This window comes from Chaetodon trifascialis, chromosome 3 (assembly GCF_039877785.1).
Source record: "Chaetodon trifascialis isolate fChaTrf1 chromosome 3, fChaTrf1.hap1, whole genome shotgun sequence".
Classification (NCBI taxonomy): domain Eukaryota; kingdom Metazoa; phylum Chordata; class Actinopteri; order Chaetodontiformes; family Chaetodontidae; genus Chaetodon; species Chaetodon trifascialis.
Window position 1 is genome coordinate 4,193,985 of NC_092058.1, and position 21,590 is coordinate 4,215,574.

General features: G+C 44.2%; 1 protein-coding gene across 12 annotated transcripts in view; it reads right to left on the reverse strand.

The window, feature by feature from the left end:
• ptprt (protein tyrosine phosphatase receptor type T) overlaps nucleotides 1–21,590 on the reverse strand; it is a 320,800-nt gene that overhangs the window by 168,523 nt on the left and 130,687 nt on the right. The gene's annotated exons all lie outside the window — the stretch shown is intronic.

Consider the following 21,590-nt stretch of genomic DNA (forward strand, 5'->3'; position numbering starts at 1 on the left):
TAGCTGTAGTTGAAAATGAAAACTTTAGTCACAACGCATGTGGTCCTCTAAGTCTGTGCAGGACGGACACCTGAGGAATGAGTTCTGGCACTGAAGGAAAAACTCATTTATTATGTCTGATAATTGTTGGAGGAACAGCTTAGCTAATGAATTAGTGATAGCTGAGAGGAATGTGCTGTTCTCAATTACTGAACGCTGACCCTCAGGCAGGATTTCACCCTCGGAGTTTCTTGTTTTTAATGTAGTTTAAAACCCAGCGAACCTTTACGCTTCCATGAATGCTGTGTCACACCTAAACATGGAAAACATCTTGCTTCTCAGAAAATAAAGCAGATGGTGAAGTGTTATGACAGAACTGATGCTAAATCTGCCCATCAGGAACATTTGGTTTAATTTTTCACTTTTCCAGTCTCGTATAAAGACCTTATAAACCCTTCTTGGGTAATAATTAGTCATGATTTTGGAAAATCAAGACAAATCGATGCCTCCTAAAGTAATCAATCAACCTCAGAGACTTAAAAGGAAACGTAACAATTGCTTTGACCCCAAAGAGATTGTGTATGAAGTCAGCTGAGTGCATTATGAGATTGTTCAAACAAGCTACTTACTGGAAATGTAAGATCAGCTTAATGAGACAAGATTAGACGACGGCACCATGGATAAGCCATCTTAGATGCCATCTGAGCACAGCAGACAAGAGTTTCATCTGTCAGCGTGTGTGTGTGTGTGTGTGTGTGTGTGTGTGTGCGTGTGTGTGCGTGTGTGTGCCTGCAGAAGGGGAAAAGGTTCAAGGATAAGAACGTAAGTTAGCGTCCCAGCAGGTCTCAAATATCTTGTCCATTTTCTCGTACGTGTGTGTCCTGCATTGACAGATGCGTCTGCGAGGTCGGCTGCGGGCTTTCGGCTCCCTGGGGCGCTTTATGGTTTAAAGAGTCTGTGTTTCTACTTAAAAGAACAAAGCCTTTAAAGTAATCTACTCCTCTTGGATAAGACTGCGGCAGACTGACATTTGGCAGCCAGGAAAGCTGCAGGGGGGAGGTGATATAACCAACGTATAACCCAATCCTCAGGTCGGCACAGCGGGCGATACGCTTTCACACAGTTCACACAATGTCCCCAGAAAATGCCACTTTACTCCACCTGACTGAGACCGATGCAGATGGGCCGATGGCCTCTGATGAATGCAATTCCATTTTATTGAAGAAACAGTGCTGAATGTCTTCATGCAGTGCTCAGATATCTGCTTTCTTTTAACAGGTGGTACAGCAACTTGTCTGCCTGTTTGAGTGACAGGCTGCAGGACATTTCATAAACTTTGGATTGTCTTTAAATGTTTTGGGTGGATAAATTGTGAGCCAGTGAACCCCTGATGTGATTGTCTGATGTGAGATTCCCAACATGTGGTTAAAATGAGCTTGAGGTTGCTTTACACACTACAAAAACATAATACTGCATGAATTTAACTCTAACATGTGACAAACAAGCAACCAGTCCAGAGTATACTTTGCCTCTAACCCACTGCATGCTGGGAGCCCCCTCAAACCTCAACAGGATTCAACCCAGAATCATTTACCATCACGTTAGCAATAATAAACATGCAACTTCCAGATATACTGACAAAAACATGACAAAACGTGGCACTGACATGCTGTCCGATGGGTCTGTTACATGCTTTTGGTGAGACTAGGCTGCAGGATTTGTGGTTGGACGGGCGGACGATGACATGTATTACAAAAAAATAGCACAAAAGATGCCTTTCCTGACAGTCTGAACAGCAGTGCAAACACTTTTGGAAAGAACACTCCAGTGGGAGGCAAACACTGAGAAAGACCTTGTTTTCAGAATCAAACTCCTCTAGAGAACAAATGTGAACTAACCTGTAATTATGCATGCTTAAGCAGATCAAGTGATGTACCTATAATGAACGCACACACTGTAATTCCTCAATTACAGAGACATAATCACTCATCACTGAGCTGGAGAGGGAATGAAATAACCAGTTTTCCCCAAGAATAGCAATAAATCAAAGCTCCTCTCCTTGCGATGACTCATTTCTGCAAAGACTCAAACCATGTTAGCTAAATCAGATTCATGTTCGGAGGTCTGGAGAGAAACAGGCCAAGAGCAACAAATAGCAGCCTACTGAATCCCCCTCACCAACCATCTCACCACTGCCACCCACTTAATCCACTGGTCTCTCAGTTGGGTATGATGGAAGCTAATCTTTTCAGATAATCTGGCTCACACTCAGCTGGAGCCCCTCTAAACAGATTGCCAATTTCTGATTTGGAAAAGACTGTGGTGAGGGTGGAGGAGGTTAATTCAACAAAATGATAATGAACAAGAGGAAGCAGGGATTGTACCAAACAACATCACTTTTGAAATTAAGTTTAAAGCTTCTGGAAGTATTATGTTGCATTAAGTACAGTTACAATCGAAGCCAATATGTGAGATTATCATCTGCCAAGCAGCAGTTCGAACGCTGCTCCAACTGTGGCCACCACGTCACAGCCGCTGCACCGCACAGCCCTGCTCCTCAGGCTCTGGTATGACATGTTTGTTTCTTCTGTTTAAACCTGAGGCCAAATCAAAGACCCCCACAATGTTTTCCGACAGGAGCAAATGGAGGGAAAGATAGAAGAGAGCTGGAAATGAATGGAGTCGGCTGGAAAGGCGCTCAGACAGAGAGAGAAACTGGGAGGATGAGAGCAGGAGAGGTTATTTGAATTATAACTTTGTTTACATCGTTAGGTCGATTATGGTGTCTCCCGGGCTGCCCTTGGTCGTGACAAACGTCAGATTTGCCACATCATCCATCTGATTTATTCTCTCTCCCTCCTCTTTCCCTCCATCCACTCGTCTTCTAAATTCCTCTCTCCGCCATCAATTTTAACCTCTTCTTTGCATCCATTACAGAGCTCTCTAAACCCACTTGCACATCGAAGACTGATAACGACGCGGAGAGGAGGAGGCTGACGGACAGTGAGAGGTGAAAACAGGCAGTGAGGGAAGGAAAAGATGAGCAAAGGTGGCTTGAAGTCTAAATATCTATAAAACTAACAAGCTGGATGGATGGATGGCTGACAGATGAGTGACCGACTGCACTGATCAGTGGATGAATAAATGCACCAATGCATAGATTGAAAGAAGAGAGCGGTCAGTTATGTATGCATGGAGGACGAACAGTCATACCTCCAGAGGGACATGGGCCCAGCACTGGGCAAAGCTCCCACCCTCATTAATCAGGATGGGTCAAGGGTTGGCATGTTAGCTGTTACACACTGTGAAAGGGCAGTTTTGATGGCACAGCTGGCGCACAATGTGACAAGGCCAAACAGGGAGTCATGTCGCAGCCAGACGTGGTCTCCCTCTCCCTGTGGTGAACCAGGGGATACAAGTGGCCCTTGATATGCCCATTAAAAGGACAACAGAGGCTACAGCTAGCCAATGGCTCGCTATCTCACCACCACAAAGCATCGGGAACTACAAATAGCTCTTACCTGCCTATTGCGCCAGACCGTGCTCCAGTCCAGTGTCACTAAAGTGCAGCATGTACCCATTATGTGACTTGCTCAAGTGACCATTGACCATGAAGCCACTGGCTGCAACTACTGAGCACAACACCTGATAACTCCTACAGTACCTTTTCACCACTGAGCAAATGAATACATAAATAAATAAACAAAACAAGGCTACCGCATCAACTTTCAAACCCCTATTGTTTAGACTTTTTATGTGATATAGCACCTTTTTAATGAATCCGTTGCTGAATTCTTTGCATAAAAATGAGTCAGTCCAGGTGGATATTACTTCAGCCTCTGCGTGTCTTTAGTATGCAATGTACTCCTGCATCAGCAAACTACCTGCAGTGCACACTGTGAAAGATGGAAATGGAGCTGATCCTCACAATTTGTCCAGTTTAAGATAATACCCATGATTAAATGTATGATAACCAAATCCAGGTCTTTTAGCACTGGGATTTGACTTTTCTAAGACTCTCGGCTAAACTGTCTCTGATCATCTACACAACGCCGGCTAACCAGCATGTGTGCCGGTGGATAGTACCAATTCCCCACTGATTTGACCTGGGGTAGAGATAAAGTTGTTTTGCCTGCTTTTGAAAGTACTTAAGGGCCTATTGGATGTTTTGGCAAGTAGATATCTAGTTCAGGCGAGAGCCTAGTGAGGCATTGTGTTTTGGGATGCCTTCCTGAATCTGATGAATGAGCAGCAGAAATGGAGCCATTAATCCAAAGACTTTAGGGAGCCGTTCCAGGGAGAAGAGAGGAGGGGAGGAAAAGGAGGAGTGGAAATCAATCTTACTGCCTCCCGACGCTCCCCGTCCTCCGCTGTTGCTCTCCCGTTCCTTTTGTTTTTATCTTATTCTTTGCCCATCTTCTTATTTCTAAATCTGTCCCTGTGATGTCATTCATTTTGGATTTTTCATTTTTTCTTTTGGCCTCATGCATTTTCTCCTAATGTCCTCCCTGTCTGTCTCTTTCATCTCTCCTCTCCTCAGCGCTTCCATCCTTTCACATCTTCCTCTCCTGCTCTTTGTCCCATGTTGCCATCACTCACTTGCATCTCATTTACCGTCCCAGTTTTGCATCGTCTGTGCTTTTAAATTGGAAATCTCTTGCATCGCTTCTCATCTGAAGTTCAAGCTCTTCTAAGATGCATTAAGGTTAACATTTGGTTTGTTGAGAGATGGAATCCACCGGCTATAGAAAACTCCATCTGTTGAGATCCTACGCCATTGAAGACGTTCTCGACAATGCCTCATCAATGATTCCCCTCCTCTAGACCACTTATGTACTGAATGCATGAGTATTTCTTGATGATGATTAGGAGACCTCTATATGGTGGACCTCAGGAAGAATAGCTGCTGGGGAAAAAGCTTGGAGACACGGGTGTGCAATCTGGCAAGCTATTTTTTAATCATGCACCACTGTGAATGGCACAACTGGTATGAAAGGTATGGGGGAAGTAATGCTGCTTCTTCAGGGGAGAAAGATTCATCACCAAGCTATTAGGCATCCTGTATGCTGCACCGACTGTCTATGCACAGAAAAGGGTATCAGGTATCATGAGATGATATGACTCATCCACAATAAATATCTGTTTAGTTTACATTCAGTCAGACGTAGCATGCTATCTAAGACTAAGATCAGAAGAAACAAAGTTGGATCACTGAATCCTTGCTAGTGGTTACAATAAACAAATGACTCGACATTTCTCCTGCATCAAATTCATCAAAGGCACATTTCTTCTGCTTCTTACAGTGGGAAGGAAAGCCGGTAAAGGTGTATACTTTGTCCGATATAAATGTAATTCCCAGGATTGGGGCTCAGTGGCATTGCTAAAAGTTTAGCCTACATTTGGGACGTGCACTGGTGAGAAGCCGGGGAGGGATCACATGCTTGTTTGCAGCACTTAGTTACACCTGATTGGTCTTCTCCTCATGTTTACCACTCTAAGGAGTTTGCAGGAAGAAGGAACAAGAGGTGAAAAGGCCATTTCATGGCTGTAGATAAAGGAAAACATGCATAAAAACAAGACACACTTGATCTTTTTAATGGTCCATTTTGGTCACATAACAAGCTTATGTACTCCAGCAACTATAACAGCACTCCACCTTTTCATGACCTGACGGTTCATGCTGGCCTTTGCGACTGTGCTGTCAAAACAGGCTTTCTGTGTTTTAATGCTTTCTGTTTTCTGTTCACAAAGATCTAAAAGACTAAACCACGAAAAGGGAACATGGGAGCAAGAAGAAGAAGAAGAAGAAGAAGAAGAAGAAGAAGAAGAAGAAGAAGAAGAAGAAGAGAGAAAACATGGAGACTTCCCTCGGGGAGAAACACGACAGAGACAACTTTGTGTTCCAGACTCTGTGTGTGTGTGTGTGTGTGTGTGTGTGTGTGTGTGTGTGTGTGTGTGTGTGTGTGTTCCTGACTGTGTGTATACAACTGGTATTTGTAAGGAAATTACATGTTACCAAAGCTACACTGGCTAAAGGCTAGAAATACAACTAATACTAGAAACCCTAAAAGCTCCCACCACTACAACACACACACACACACACACACACACACACACACACCCCTGAGGCTCATGTAGCTTCAGCATTAACAGTGTGACTGTTGATATGTTGCAGAGGTTGCACTTTTAATCTGCATCTACACACCAAAGAAATAAGAGCCGAACCTCTGCCTAAACACACACACGCACACACGTACACACACGCGCACAGAGGCAATCTCCTCCGTGACGATGACCCTCCGAGGCAAACAGCCCAGATCAGACCAAAACCCTCGTGGAGGCGTCTGCCCTCTTTGGATTTCACAGATTTGTGTGTGTGTGTGTGTGTGTGTGTGTGTGTGTGTGTGTGTGTTGTTTGCACGTGAGTGTTGCTGCATGAAGGCTTTTATTGCTCTGTCCAACCTGAAGTACATATAATCTCTTTCATGTATGAGTCCATATAGAGAAACACACGCACACACTCCCCCTTCACCAAAGCACTTAAGGACATTCTGAGATTCACCTCATTAATAAAAATAAAAGTGAAGTATGTAATATTTCATCAGTGAAGTACCTCAGCACCCTCATCAAATTATCAGCCTCTTAATCATGATAGCTTGAAGAATGTCATTAAATTGGCTCATTGCCTCCACACACACGAGCAGAAATTCTACACTACTTTGCTCTTTTCATGAGACATGTTCACCCTAATCCTCACATGTACAAACAGATGCAACAATCAAATACACAGAAACACACAAACAAACTAATACACACCGAACTCGCCGCTGACACGCGCACACACGTAGCGGCAGACAAGCAGACACCCTGTGGCTTGGTGACTTGGATAAATTGGATTAAATCGACTAGAAGCAGATGCCTTTTAGTGGACTTTAATTATGTCTCCCTGCATGGAACCAGCTCCTGAGACTTAAACCATAACTCACAGCGTCTGACTTCAACTTTGGAGAACGACTGAAGCCCCTTTTTCCTCTCGGATTTGCTCTCAAAACAAACTTGAAACAATGAATTTCAAGACATTACATGTATATAATTATCTATTAAGTTCATTTTGGATCTTTTCTTAAACTTGCATGTTGAAAGCACAGATCCTTTTCATCTTTGATGCTCAACTACTTGTATTGTTGTGTCACCTGTCGTTCCAATAAAGCAAAGCACCATTATGACGTCTTTTTCTTATGCAACACTTTAATTTCTTTGGCCTCTTTGTCCATTTGTAGGTTAGGTCATGGAAGCTGTTGGGGTTCATGCTATGCATGCATGATCATGCTATCGGTGTTCATGCTCATGATCATGTTCTGAATTTTTATTTAAAAAATATATAAATATATAGATAACAACAGGCACTTTGCTGTCCACTGCATATTATTTCCCATCAGAAGTCTGCAAAAGGGAGAACTTTGATAAATGGCACCTTCCCAGGCCGCATGCAGAGGAAACCTGACCTCTAACTTTTTGAGGTAAGTGATAACACAAAGCTCTATTGATCTCCGCTGGGGTCAATAAAGTGTCATACTAAAGGCGTAGAGCGATCGCGGTGGTGCGACATCTTCGGCAGTTAGCGAGGTAGTCCTTCAGCAGAATGGATTCGCAGTGAATGTATATTGTGATATCATAAGCAGCAAGAAGAAGAATGCTCAGAGCCAAAACCACGAAGTAATGTAATTCACAACGGAGCAGAGAGGAAATCTATTTCAAATCCTGCTTTATTAATACCATCGCTGCCTACAGGCAGGGAAGGGACAATTGAGTTGTAGCAATTTGCAGGATGAGGGAGCCGGAGAAGGGAGGGAGAGAGGGATGCTGTCGAGAGGAGAGAAAAGGAGGGGGCAAGAAAAGGAGACGGAGAGGAAAAAGAAGAGAAATCAACAGACAAAAAGAGACACAATGAGAGACGGAAGGAAAAGAATGTAAACATGAAATGACATATGAGAGAGGAAAAGAAGGCATGAGGGAAGAAAAGAAAAAAGAGCGACAGAGAGGAATAGAGAGACACAGGGAGCGAGAGGGGAAGAGAGATTTAAAGCAGTGATATAATGAGCCAATTGACGGTGAGGCCTGGGGTGAAGCACCTGAAGCCAGCCAGTAATTGGCTGAGACAGACAGAGTGGCAGACAGAGAGATATAGGCTGCAACCTGGAAGGAGAGAGAGACGGAGACAGAGAGAGATGGAGGGAGGCGCTGAACACATTCATCTTCAGATAAAAAATGTCATTGTGGCCGGCAAAGTGGAGGGAAGGATGGGAAACGCTCGAGGGCGCAGAATAAAAGCATGAATACAGCTGCTCGTTACAATAATGTCACTCAGCCAATTATATCCGTAACAGTCCGATTAAATTATGAAAGAAAACGCCCTTTCTTCCAAACTCCTCCAGAGATTTTCATCATGCTGTGTGATGATACCTCCAGTGGTTCATGTGTTGTGAATTATCTTTGAGGGTGGATCTCTTTTTTTGAAACCTTTCTCCTTGATCACCAAAGCAGCATCGCTCACAGGGCTTTTCGGGGCTGGGGTCTGACAGGGTGAAATAAGTCCTGCTGCCATGCTGAAGAGGTTCTGGATTTTGTCTGTTCTGTTCTTACGGACACCAAAATGATCTGTGTTCCCCGTTCATTTTCTGTTCTGCATGTATGTTCCATACTGCAGCCTTATCGTTCACTGCATCGTCTAAAGCTGTCATCGTAACGGAGATAAATGATTATAATAATGAAACAGAGAAGAAGACGTACAAAGTAGATTGATTAATGTACCAGCAATGAAATATAAACAAAAGCTTGATCACCTCGAAACTGGTCCAACTACTGAAGACTGTACCAAGAAACTTAGTTTATGTCATGTTACATAAGTCTTAAAATCAGCTTTAAACTACGGGCACAGGCCGATGATGAGCAACTAAAACCAGTGAGACATACTCATTTCCTTGACTCTTCTCCACCATCTAAGCTGATAAAAGGAACAGATATTGAACAGCCTGCTCTAGAAAAGATAAAGGTATTGACATGATTGATCAAATCATCAGTAAATATGAAAGCATGTTTTTTAGTTGAACGCGGCTGCAGTTCCCTTTGCATGATCATTAAAACATGCTGTATGTTGAAATCAAAGAATGGCTGCTGGACCAATTTGCCACTGGCTCTAAACCTTCCACATTTGTACTGTAAATTGGAGGCACAATTACAAGGGTCAAAGAAAAGAGTCAGATTTTCCTTCATTAAGCTAAAGAATATTCTCTGCTGTGTGAAGAAAAGCTTTGTTACTAAAATTGAACATTTTAAAGTGACAAATGCAGCGGTGCGTCGACAGCGTAGAAATGGAAGAAGACAATGTGGGCAATCACGGCATCCAATTAATTTTCTAATTCTGATGCTTTCTCCACGTTCTAATGTCGTGCTAACTACTCGTATCACCGCAGAGCCCGACCTCTCCTCCTGCCAACAATGTCACCCAAGTTCATCCCTCCTCAGCACCTGGCCTGATCAGTCACCTGCCAACACACCTGCTGCCCCTTACCTCATTTGTCTCAATATACACTGCACACCTCTGAGCCTGATCCTCCTTGGAGGTACAGACTGTTACAATCTGTGGCTGCTTTTAAGTTCATGTGTCAGTCTTATGGACCAATTTCAACTGCAAGGGTCCAAGAATTAATCCCTGTGGTACGCCATGCCCTTTATGAGCAGGCAAAGAAGTGGGAGCATAACAATTTAAGATTAGCAAAACTCAGACACACTGCACCTTTTTCCCTCAGGGAAGTAAGAACAACATTATGCTCAACTGTATCTAATACAGATTTTAAACCAAATCGCTAAGTCATTACTAAAACATTAGTACCTTCGATGACGATAGCGTCAGGAGGGCAGGTAAAAGCATCTGACAGGCAGGTAGAGGTTTTCATCTGGGAAGGTTTTACCAGAATCGGTAAAGTGATGAGTTTTAATCTGTTCAGAGAGGTGATGTCGGGAAAAATGCGAGGACACGGGCAGCAGGTTTGTAAATAAATGGAGAAATTATTCACATTCTTTCATAGATGGTGTTTGGAACAGGGAAGACACTGAAATACTCAACTAGATAAACTCTGGAGGAATATTAGAAAAACCTTTTTTAAACTGGATTATTATTATTTATTACCGGTGGTTGTGACTCTATAAATATAAAATCTTAATTCAGTGGGAGCAGTTAATGTTTGGAAAATGACTGATGTAACACATGTAATTTGCTGTACATCACTCATCAAATCAGAAAGCCCAAAACAATGAACATTACAGCTACTGTAGACTTACATTAGCTGCCTGAATTGATCACACATTATCAGCCATTATTAAGCAATTACAGCTAGCTGTAGAGCTTCTGCAAGTTATCAGTTTCTGACATAATAGATAATAGTCTGTTGTAAAGTGTTGGCATTTGTGCAAGTGTGAGCATGGAGCACCACAGCGAGGGATCCGCTGCAGATCTGTACAGCTTAGTCATATTTAAGCATTGATTTGCAATCTCTGCAGAGAGGATGGGAGTTGCAACAATGGCTGCAACAATACATTCAATAGTTACTGTAGAATCTGTTTCATGTTCATCATATGTACAGTTTAGTGTGTTAATGTGCAACACAGTCATGACTATTTATCATATTTGCCGGCTGTGTCAACACACTTCATAACAGCAAATGAGGCTTATCAGTCTAAAGTAAAAGGGTTAGTTGTAATTATCACTAAAGGGCTGATGCTCACACACATTAAACCGGGGTGTGTTTGGTTTGCTTTGGCAGAGCCGAAGTGTCTTTTGATGTTTGTCTAACTGAACAAAAAAAAAAAGAGGGAGCGAGAGAAAAGCCTCTAAGGCCACAGTTTATTTTTTCTTTTAATGAGTTATTTATTTTGCTTCTTTGTCCGTCTGCAGATCGAACAGACAAGAGGAGAAGACTTGTTTGGCTTTGTGCTGAGATGCCTCTTTCCAAATGTCACAACACAGCCACCGCATCGAGCGGGCATCTTACCGTACACCTACTGTGTCTTTGTGTGTGTTTGTATGTGCGTCAAACTCTTCAAAGTGTACGGATAAATGTGTACACACTGTGTGTGAGTGTGTGTATTACCGGGTATAAAACCAAGGCACCGCAAGACCATTAGAGTCTTTGTGCTTTTTTGTGTGTGAGCCTTTGTTTCTGCCTGTGTGGAAAAGTGCTAAGAGTCAGTGATTTTTGTCTTGTCCACCGGCTTAATGGGGGAGTATTGACTGGCGTCCCACGACATGGCTTCCCTCTGCTGGGAACACAGACAGCAGAATGGGGTTTATTGAATCCCGCTTCTCTTCAAGAAAAACAGAAGTTTGGAGACAGAAACAGAGGTAGTGATCCCATAATCAGCTTTGCAAAGCTACCGTGAATGCCACAGCAGCACTGAGAGCCAAACAGCGAACTTCCCTGGACGAAGTCCTGCTTTTTTCAATGACTTTGGGTTGACAGTTACTCCTGAGGAAGCTGCTGGCCACTTGTGGAGCTGATACGGCATTACACCAGGTGTTCCAACACTACTGAGAGTATTAAATTATCTGAAGGTTGCCCATCACAGATATGCTGAAAGAAGTCAGGACAATATTTCTGTAATGTCCCTGCTTGTGTTTCCAGCACTCAATAGAGCATTTGTTGCAACTGTGTGATCGGCTTAACACTGCACCCGGTGCTGATGTGTCATGGTGAGCATCAGCAGAGGATGGAGGGAGGAGGAAAGAGAGGTCAGGAAGTGCAAAGGCTGAGACGGCTGAGTGGATGGAGTGAGAGAGATGGAGAGGAGGAGAAGGTATAGAGAGTATGAAACAGACAGGCAGAGTTAAGGGTGTAGAGACAGATTAATGAAAGGGAGAGAGATGAGCGTGCAGTAAAGAGAAAAACAAAAAGAGAAAAAACTTTGCACACATGCACTCGTCAGTCAGACATGCACAAAACATAACCTTGATGAAACTTCTGCAGATAACATTTCAATCGAACGCATGATTAAACCACTTTGAAGCGGTCTCCCAGCATGCAAATCCTGAACCCTGTTGTCACCGCAGACAAATGAATATGGCGTGTTTATATTATCGAACGCCTTGGTGAGGTAGCGGGCGAGCTTTCATAAAGGCTCAACAAAGCTCTCATCAGCGTGGCTTTTATCCCAGCCCGAAATGTCAGGCCTGGATCCATCGCCGCGCCGCAGACAGAAAGGGACAATTTATCAGGCACGGATCTCAAATGAGAGAAAAACAACATAAGATTGAGTTTTGGCCTGGCAAAGAAGTCAGTTGGCAGATTTTGAAATAATGTGCTGCTTTCTCTCCGTTCGTTTGAAAAGGTGCTTCACTGGCGAGGAAGAAAGAAGCACTTATTGCCAGCGCAAACACAATATGACCAAGATAGCAGATAGCAGAGATGGCAATGAGGCAGTAATAATGCCCGTCTCTCACTTTATCTTGTATGTGCTCTCATCCTTTCTTCCCCTTTTTCTCTCCGTTCTTCTTACCCTTCAATTTTCCTTGTTCTCCTTTCTCGAATCATCTTCTTCTTGTTCTCTTTTCCACTAATTTACATGCTCCACCACTGCCTGCCCCCTCCCCTCCGGCCCTCATCAGTAGTTAGAAACTGGACAAAGAACAGAGAGGTCACTGAAGTCTGCTGGCTACTCTTAATGAGCTCAACACACACACACACACACACACACACACACACACACACACACACACACACACACACACACACACACACACACACACACACACACACACACAAACACAACAAGATGTGGACTGTACACTCGCACACAAACACTCAATCTGTCCTCTTTTGGCTCTTGTTACCTGCTGCTCGTTCACTTCTGATCTACTGGTAACAGAGAAAGTGTGTGTGTGTGTGTGTGTGTGTGTGTGTGTGTGTGTGTGTGTGCGTGTGTGTGTGTGTGTGTGTGTGTGTGTGTGTGTGTGTGTGTGTGTGTGTGTGTGTGTGTGTGTGTGCGTGTGTTGAGCTCATCCAGCTACAAGCTCACAGTAATTAGAATGGCAGACAGAGCCAGTCAAGCTTGACGCACACCACTAATGTTGGCCAGATAACCTAAACAAAGGGTGGGGGGGTTGTTGGGGTGGGCACCAAACTAATGTTCCATTGATCACCTGCCCGCCTGGTGCTGTGAATCTCTGTGTGTGTGTGTGTGTGTGCGCGCCTTCATTAAGTGCTGGACGTAAACACGCCGACTCTCCTGTTTCCATCTTTTCTTTAGTTTCTTCCGCTTCCATTTGTTCTCTCTGGCCGTTTCTCAATATGCGTTCTTCTTTGTACTTGTGTTCTTGTGTACTTGAGAAACGTCATCACTCTGAGTCCAAGTACTGTTCCAATTCTCAAGTCCGCATCTCGACAAGTACACTCAAATACCCGGATGTGTTCTTGCCCCTCCCACTTTATCGAGGATGCATTGGATAGTGACTTGTGCGGACTTGGGGCAACCACGTATCCCAGAATGCATTTTGTCGCAACGATGCCGGAGGAGAGGACTCACAACTATAAGTTACAAGTTTGGAAATACTGCTGTTTTAGTAGTACGGAATGTGGTTTTAAGATTATTTTATGTGAGACAGTGGATGTTAAAACTTAAAATCTGTGGTTGATTCATCACGATAGCGCGTAGTTTAAAATTTGCTCCAAAGTTTTCGGAGATGTGTCGTCCTGCTAACGTCATCAAGTACGCTGCTGTCCCAATTGCAGAATGACGGTCCTGTGTCCTCCCGTCCTGGAGAGACTGTACTCCCAAGTCGAACTTGCTAAGTCCGAACTGCCAAGTTCGTAAGTCCGAACTTGGCGTACTTGGTATTGAGAAACGGCCTCTGTGTCTCATCTCTTCTCATTCCTCACCTTGTCCCATTAATCCTCTCCATTTTTCCCTGCTGAAGCCAAAGACCTTGGCAGGACGTCACACTTTGTGTGTCGAGCATTACCAAAACTTTTGTGTGAAATATCTTCTTTTTTTTTCTGTATGATTCAGCAGAATGAATGGACCTGACCCAAAGCATTTAAAAGAGATTTGGAGTTGGCTGATCTCTCTTATTTTATTCCTCTCTGTCTCTCTCTATCTCTGGGGTCTGGTGGTTTCGGAAACCTCCCCGCTCGGCATGGTATCAAAGTACCAGACTGGGTGGAGGAGTGTAGCTTGGCAGTAGGGGAGGTTGTTGGATCTGATGGTGTCAAGGCGGCATCTCGAATGAGCAGTGCAGTTGTAACGTGTCCAGATTCGATTGACAAAGTCAGTGTCATTGTTAGCATGGAGCAGTTCTGAGAAACGCTCATGTAACAGTTGAATGTAACGGCATTAATGAGCTAAATGTGGCTACAAAATTTAACACCATCCAGAAAAGACTCTGGAGCCACAGGCTGAGGTGAGGTGATGGTGCAAATCAGTGAAATATATCAATAAAAAACCTCCTATCACTTTTAATCGGGGTGCTCAGTAAGGGTGTGCATTGGCTTCACTCTGAACCCATTGTTACGTCAGCCCAGAGAAGAGTTAAAAGGGGTAAAGCTAAGGGATAATATTTCACCCTTTTGGGAAAATCCCCTCCTCACAAGTAAACTGGGAGAGGTCTAAAGGGTTGTTAGTGGGTAAATGGAAAGGAAATGAGCCTGGGATACATGTTGGATTTAAGTGGGTGATGACTGGGATCAGTTCAGCGTTCAATTAGGTGATCATTCACTGATTATGAAAGAGGCAGAGAGTTGTGGAAAAGCTGGAAGGAAGGCTAAGAAATGACACTGGCTTCTACCCCAGATGTCCTACAGGGGGCGTATGTTTATTTTCAACACCTGGCGACCTCGACTCTGTGGCACCTCCAACCAACCTGTTCATGTAATTACATCATTGGAAACTTGTTTTGGGACAGACTACGGTGGATACCTGAGACAGGCGACAGAAGGAGGAGGACAAAAGGAGGACAGGGTTTGGTTCTTCTGGAGTCGAGGAAAGCAGCACTCAGCTTACAGTTTTCCAAACTTTTCTTCATGAGTCACAAAAATGATCATGGAGGCAAGCAACAGAGTTTATTTTTGGTCAGGCTGGCATTTTAGGATTTGGACAGAACTGTTTCCTCTTGATTGTTTGAGTTCATGTGAATTGTTTGTCACCGTCTTACATCAGCGTGGCAGAAATGTGGACTTTGATGGAAATGGGTCCCTAATACATCCTTGGCTGCTAAGGCGGCCAATTCTCACTCTCAAGGGTGCTCGTTTAGCCACTTCCTGCGATGATGATGATGTCTGGGACTTCGGTAAATAAACGGATAACGAACAGTCCAACATTTGTGAGAACTGGCTGGAGCTCACATGGATTATGTTGTTACCCTGGCAAGACGACAGGAGGTCCGATCTGTTCGAACAGTTGGGTTGTTCAAGCCCTGCGAGCAGAGCGGTTTACTGGACAGCTAACACCTGATGATTCTGACTTTTTAGCAGGATGTGCATTCGGGCAAAAACACAGACTGTGAAAGACGGGGTCCCCTGGAAGTGAACCGTCAAGCATGGATGCCACCGCGTGTCTCTGTGAGCGGGAAAGTAGTTAAGCAGAGGTTTGAAATAAGGAAACACAGAGCAGATGCACTCTGGGGAGATCTTTAAAAGTCCAATCTGGCGCACGCTTTCTAATCATTTATTCATTTTTGGTTTTGTATTGTCGTCTGTGATTGTCTTCGATGCAGATTATTGTAAATGTAGAATAGTTTTATCTGAATTAACGGTTGTTTAAAATCTCAAATCTCTCTCTCTGTTATTCCTTCTGTTTCAGCCAAAACTTTCGACCAATCCAAGTACAGCTAACCGCGCACACACATACGCACACACATACGAGGGTTACCACAAAATGAGATTCATTGCTCAGAGTGAGTGTGCATGAGGGATGGCAGGGCGGAGGATAGAGGGAAGGACAGCTTCAAATGAAACACACACAGTCACAAGAGCTCAGCAAGTCGATGGTAATCAACACGCACCGACTTCCAGCTCGCACACACGAACAACAAACACTCCTCTATGAAGATTTCTTGCTTGTTATTACTTTGCCTTCTGATGAGATGTGGAAGTTGAGAAAGCAATCAGCCGTCTGCCTCCGAATCAATCACACACACAGAATCACACAAACATTCAGCCCATCGCTTTGCCTCGTCTCAGAGCCACGAGCGTGTGTGTGTGTGTGTGTGTGTGTGTGTGTGTGTGTGTGTGTGTGTGTGTGTGTGTGTGTGTGTGACTTGGATTGTTGTTGGTTTTACGAGGATCAGCGCAGAAGATGGAGTTGTGCGTGTGATTTTCCCACTGCTGAAAAGTGCCATGCGGTAATGACTGCTCTCACTGAGGATCAGACGGCGTGAATTCCTGCCCGCCACCTCCACCTCGGCGTGCGAGCGCGTGCTCGTGTGTGTTGTCAAACCCCCTCATGCGCACATTTATTAGCCTGGAGACTGAAGCTGTGGGCGTGTGAGTGGGGAGAGGAGGGAAGAGAGAATAAGCAGCCGAATCATCTCTCTCCATTATTTTGATGTGTTTCTTCATTTATTGTAATATACGGCAAACCGCTTTGGTAATATAGTTAATTTGTTTAACAGTCAAACAGATAAATCACACTGGGAAGACATAAACTAGATAAAAAGACCCTTTGCTGCGCAGACTTTTAACTCTGAGGTTTTGACTCATATCAACGAGGGCAGACTAAATATTCGTAACACTAAAATACTAAAAAACAGCTCGATAGCAGACCAAACTACAGCCTCAACAGAAAGCGCAGAGGCTGTGATAAAGAGCTGATATATGAGTCTATTTCTAAACTTCTTCTGTCTTTCCTCTGCATATTGCTTGACATTCTCGCAGCATCTCCAGCTGCGGAGAGAGAAAACGAGCCGGCAGTCTATTTTTCCTCTTCTGATATTTTTTTATTTCCTTCTTTGGCTCTGTTCACCGTCCCACCTGCACCCCCGCTGGGACACCCCAGCGTGACCCCGGCCACGGCTTGAACTCACCGCTGAGACAGACAGAGGTTCAAAGATAGCCGTCTGCATCGTGCAGACCTGTCTGGTATGTGGGAACCTCAAAATTAAAGCAGCTTGAAATTTCCAATAATGCTTTAACCCGTTACCCAAAGTGATGGACTTCAGATTTCTGTCTGACTTTTTCTCTTTTTGCATTAAAGCAGAGGCCTGGGGGAGAGGTTATAATGGGAGATGAAAAAGAGAGAGATACAGACACCTGACAGCTGAAGAGAGAAGAGAAGAGAAGAGAAGAGAAGAGAAGAGAAGAGAAGAGAAGAGAAGAGAAGAGAAGAGAAGAGAAGAGAAGAGAAGAGAAGAGAAGAGAAGACGTTTTTAGGTCAATATGGGAGGGTTTTTTGGGATTGTATTTCCAGAAAATAATGACATCAGTATGTGTCTTCAACCCCAGAATGGAGGGCTGGACTGTGGCGAAGGCAGGAAAGCTGTGCGTGCGTGCGTGCGTGCGTGCGTGCGTGCGTGCGTGCGTGCGTGCGTGCGTGCGTGCGTGCGTGCGTGCGTGCGTGCGTGCGTGCGTGCGTGCGTGACGTATAGCTCGAAGGCCACTTCTGCACACAGCGTGATTTAATGCTGACAGCCAGATCTCCGTCGGATGATTCCTGGTCTCACGGTGCTAATACATCACATCCTGTCCCTGTGTGCATCACTTCCTGTCACAGAGCAGAGGGAACGCTGTGCATCAAATCAATTGACAGGATGTATGTGTGTGTGTGTGTGTGCATGTGGAGGCTGCCTGATGTTGGATGTAACCCAAGTCTTCACCCTAAAATATAATGATTTACATTTTGGGAACCCGTATTTTGTCCCCACATGTACAGCGAGTCCCCACATTGTGACTGTGGAAACAGATTTATGTCCCCACAACCTTAGTAATACACACACACAGACACACACACACACACACACACACACACACACACACACACACACACACACACACACACAGTGGGAATGAAAGAAGCGCCATTGTTCCTGTCAAATCTATCGTACCTTCAACGACACTTTGAATCTTTTCTTTTTAGTGACAATAGTTAATAGTCAATAGTTAAAATGCAGCTTTAATGAAGAACTAATGAGACACCCCACAGAGATGATGCTGCTTAGTTTCTAACCCAACAAAGCGACTGGTTCTCCTCTTCCTCTTCCTCTTCCTCTTCCTCGGCTCTTGCTCCGCTCACTCGTCTCCATCTCACCCTCTCCTCATCCGCCTCACTCTCATCTAACCGAACAGCTTTTCTATCCGTTTATGTTTCACGCTCTTTTCGTTGCCCCCTCATTCTTTTCCTCTGCGTGCACACGCACACCCTCCTCAAATGTCTCTTGCTCGCAGACACCATGAAGTAGGCTCTCATTAAGCACCAATCAACAAGACAGCAAACCCACAATCACCACAGCAACTCGTTACCACCTTGACCTGCCGCCACGGAAACAAACGATCAAGCCTCTGCTGTTCTCGTTATTGTTAGCATCATTGTTTGATTGTGGCTTTTTTCCTCCTGTTTCTGAGCCTCTCCAGCTTTTATTTGTTGCGTCGCGGTGCTAACGAGAGTGATGTGTACAGTAGATGTCAAGATGGCTGCAATCAGCTTGGTTTTGAGAAAAGGTCACATCTCAGGAACATGAGTGGGTTTGGCGCTGAGTGATTGACCATGACTACTGCATTCATTTTTTTTTCTTCACACTTCTATTGAAACGCTGTCACTCCGTGTCTTCATTAGCTCTCTTTGTTATTGCAGTTGTTGAGAAAAGCGGGGGAGCAAAGATTCAAAAGTACTTTTCAGTAGCAGTTTTTTAGCTGCTCAGATTCTGCACTTGTGTTCCTTTGACAGGAGGTAGTTTGGGGAAAACTAATTAAACTTGCCAAATTAATCACAAACCATTGTAGATGCTAATAATGGATCCCTTGAGATTTGAACTGCTCAATTCAGTGAAAAACGGCCACTAGTTTGTGAGTCGACAGCAACAACGGCTCAAACTGTGGATGGAGAAATGAATGAAAAGTGCCAGAAACAGCTGTGCATCGCATTAAAAGATTGTGAGAGCTGCCTCACTCTACGTGATTTAATACAAGGACTGACGTGTCGGAGCGAAAGTGGCTGACGCTGTGCAGGACTCTTGCAGCTCTGTCATAATCATTTACTGATGTCTGAAAACGTATGGTCCAGTTTTTGTGCTTTACCACGACCTCCAGACCGTTTGGTCTGCACAGTTTTGGCTTGTGACTACTTAAAACAGTGTCACACCTGATGGCATGGATCACAAAATCACAGGTTTTGCTTGGTGTGCAGTGAAAACATTATTCATACTAGCTTAAGAGGAGTTCGAGAGGCTGCGTTCAAGAGAAAACAAAGAAGCTGCAACAAAACTCACAATTTAAAACAATATTTAAATCTTAGTCATGCTGTTAGCGTTACATTGCTCCAGTGTGTCACATTTTTCTGTCTTCATAATGTTATTATGATGTTATAATGAGTGCTGCATGCAGTTTGTCACTTTCTTAAATCATAAATTGAATCATGTGATTAGCAGATACATTAGATGCTGATATATAGTCTGGAAAATAGATATGGCTCACAGAACTGAGCGCAGGTGCACATGAACACACATTAAGCAGCCATAAAAGCTCCTTACCGCCCAGCATGACAGATCACAGGCGGCTCAAAGGGTTAAAGATAGCCCACTTTATCATTTGATCACACAGTGAGGCCTCTCCTCCATTAGAAGATCTTTAATATCTTCTGGAGGGTACCCTCTCCTCTGTCACAACATCTCTGCTCCTCTGGCTTGAGAGCAGGTTGTTTCTTTCACTTTCAATTCACTCAAATTGAAAGACAGCCACAGAGCCAATGACCCTGCTGGAGAAATTGCAAAGACCATTCCAGGTCAGTCTAACGCCACAGTGTGTAATAGACCCACTGATTCAGTGGAGGACAGTGTTTCTGTGTCACGTTTTGCCTCGCCCAGGTGGGCGAAGGACACGTGTGTGAAGGAGCAGGACCAGCAGGGGGCGATGAAGATGGGAGCAAAGGACAATCTAAGAGCATTAAGGTCCCTGTGAGGAGGAGGCTTGAATCCTGTGTTTTCAGGTAATTATCTTAACCCACAGTTTCTAAGCCTGACCTCAGCAAGCTTTATTTTGAACCCGAAACTGCGACAGAGTCTGTGAAATGACCACAAGAGCTGCTGTTGATGTGCACTTGAGCAAGTCACCAAACTGATTTTGTGTGAATTTGAGCTGATTTTGATTAAAGAAGAGGAAACACATTAAAGCCTTTATAGTTTGCTGCAGTCTGATGATGCAGTTTGTTCACTGGATGCAGACAGAATCTGCATTTCCATTCCAACAACAGACTTACAGTAAATAAGTTAAACCAGCGTTGAACTGGAAGCATTTTGTTAGCTTAGCTCTGCACCGTATAGTTCACTGGTACAACTTTATGGAGCTTACCGCACCTATAAAGGCAAATGGGAGCAAAACAGTCACGCAGGCTTAACTGCATTCAGAAATAAGGCAACTTTTGCTATCAAATACTGACACGAGCATTTTGAAATGTCGAGAAAACTGCCAGACAACGTGTCAACAAAGGAGGAATCAGCTGACTAAATGGTTTCAAAAGAGATATTTCAAACACGGCAGCTGAACAAGGGACCAATGGAAGCTGTCCAGTCTGTTCACCTAATCAGCCTTTCTGACGAGCATAACATTTACTCCCGAGGCAACGTTTAATACAAGCCTGTCACATAATATTTAGTCAGCGGTCAGAGTATTTTAAACAGCACTGTCAGATTGGCTAAAACTGACTTCCTGAAGTTATTTCAGACATTTTAGCCCTGGCAGACAGACGCTGAGGCCAGATTCGGGAGGCCTCATCGGCCTCTTAAGACCGGATTTATGCAGCCTTATAGGCCTCCATACTGGAGACGGTTATGCTGTAGGAGGAGGCCACAAACGGGGGGAAAAAGACCCAACAAGCGCACTCAACCACAGAGGATCCAGAGGATCAAATGGAACCAGGACTGTTCGACCTGCATGTCACCAACACCAGACCTGGACCAGCAGATCCAGTCCCTTCAAGAGGAGGTCTGAGGAGACTGTGGTAAAACTGGAATCAATGATCAGAGGAAAACAAAGATAATACACCCAACGAGCAGCCATAAAAATGTATGATTAACCGTTTTAAAAGTAATACGACAGAATGAATGTGCGGATGATTGTTTCACAGATGGGTTGTAATAATCAAAGGAGGCACCAGTATCTATGAAAATTACGCTTGATTATACATCTGATTTGTTCACTGTTTTGCAATTTGGTGTAACTGGGTAATGATAGCATGCGGAAGTGAAAGTGTTGTGGGAAGGTCCAGATGGGCTGAGCGGGCACAGATGGCTGGGAAATGGGGAACTAACTGAATGAAAATAGTGCGAGATGACCGAATCAACAGGACCGTGAGTCCTGTGGCTCCACGGCATTAACTACGGGCAACATGATGAAGGTTTGATCCAACATTGGAGA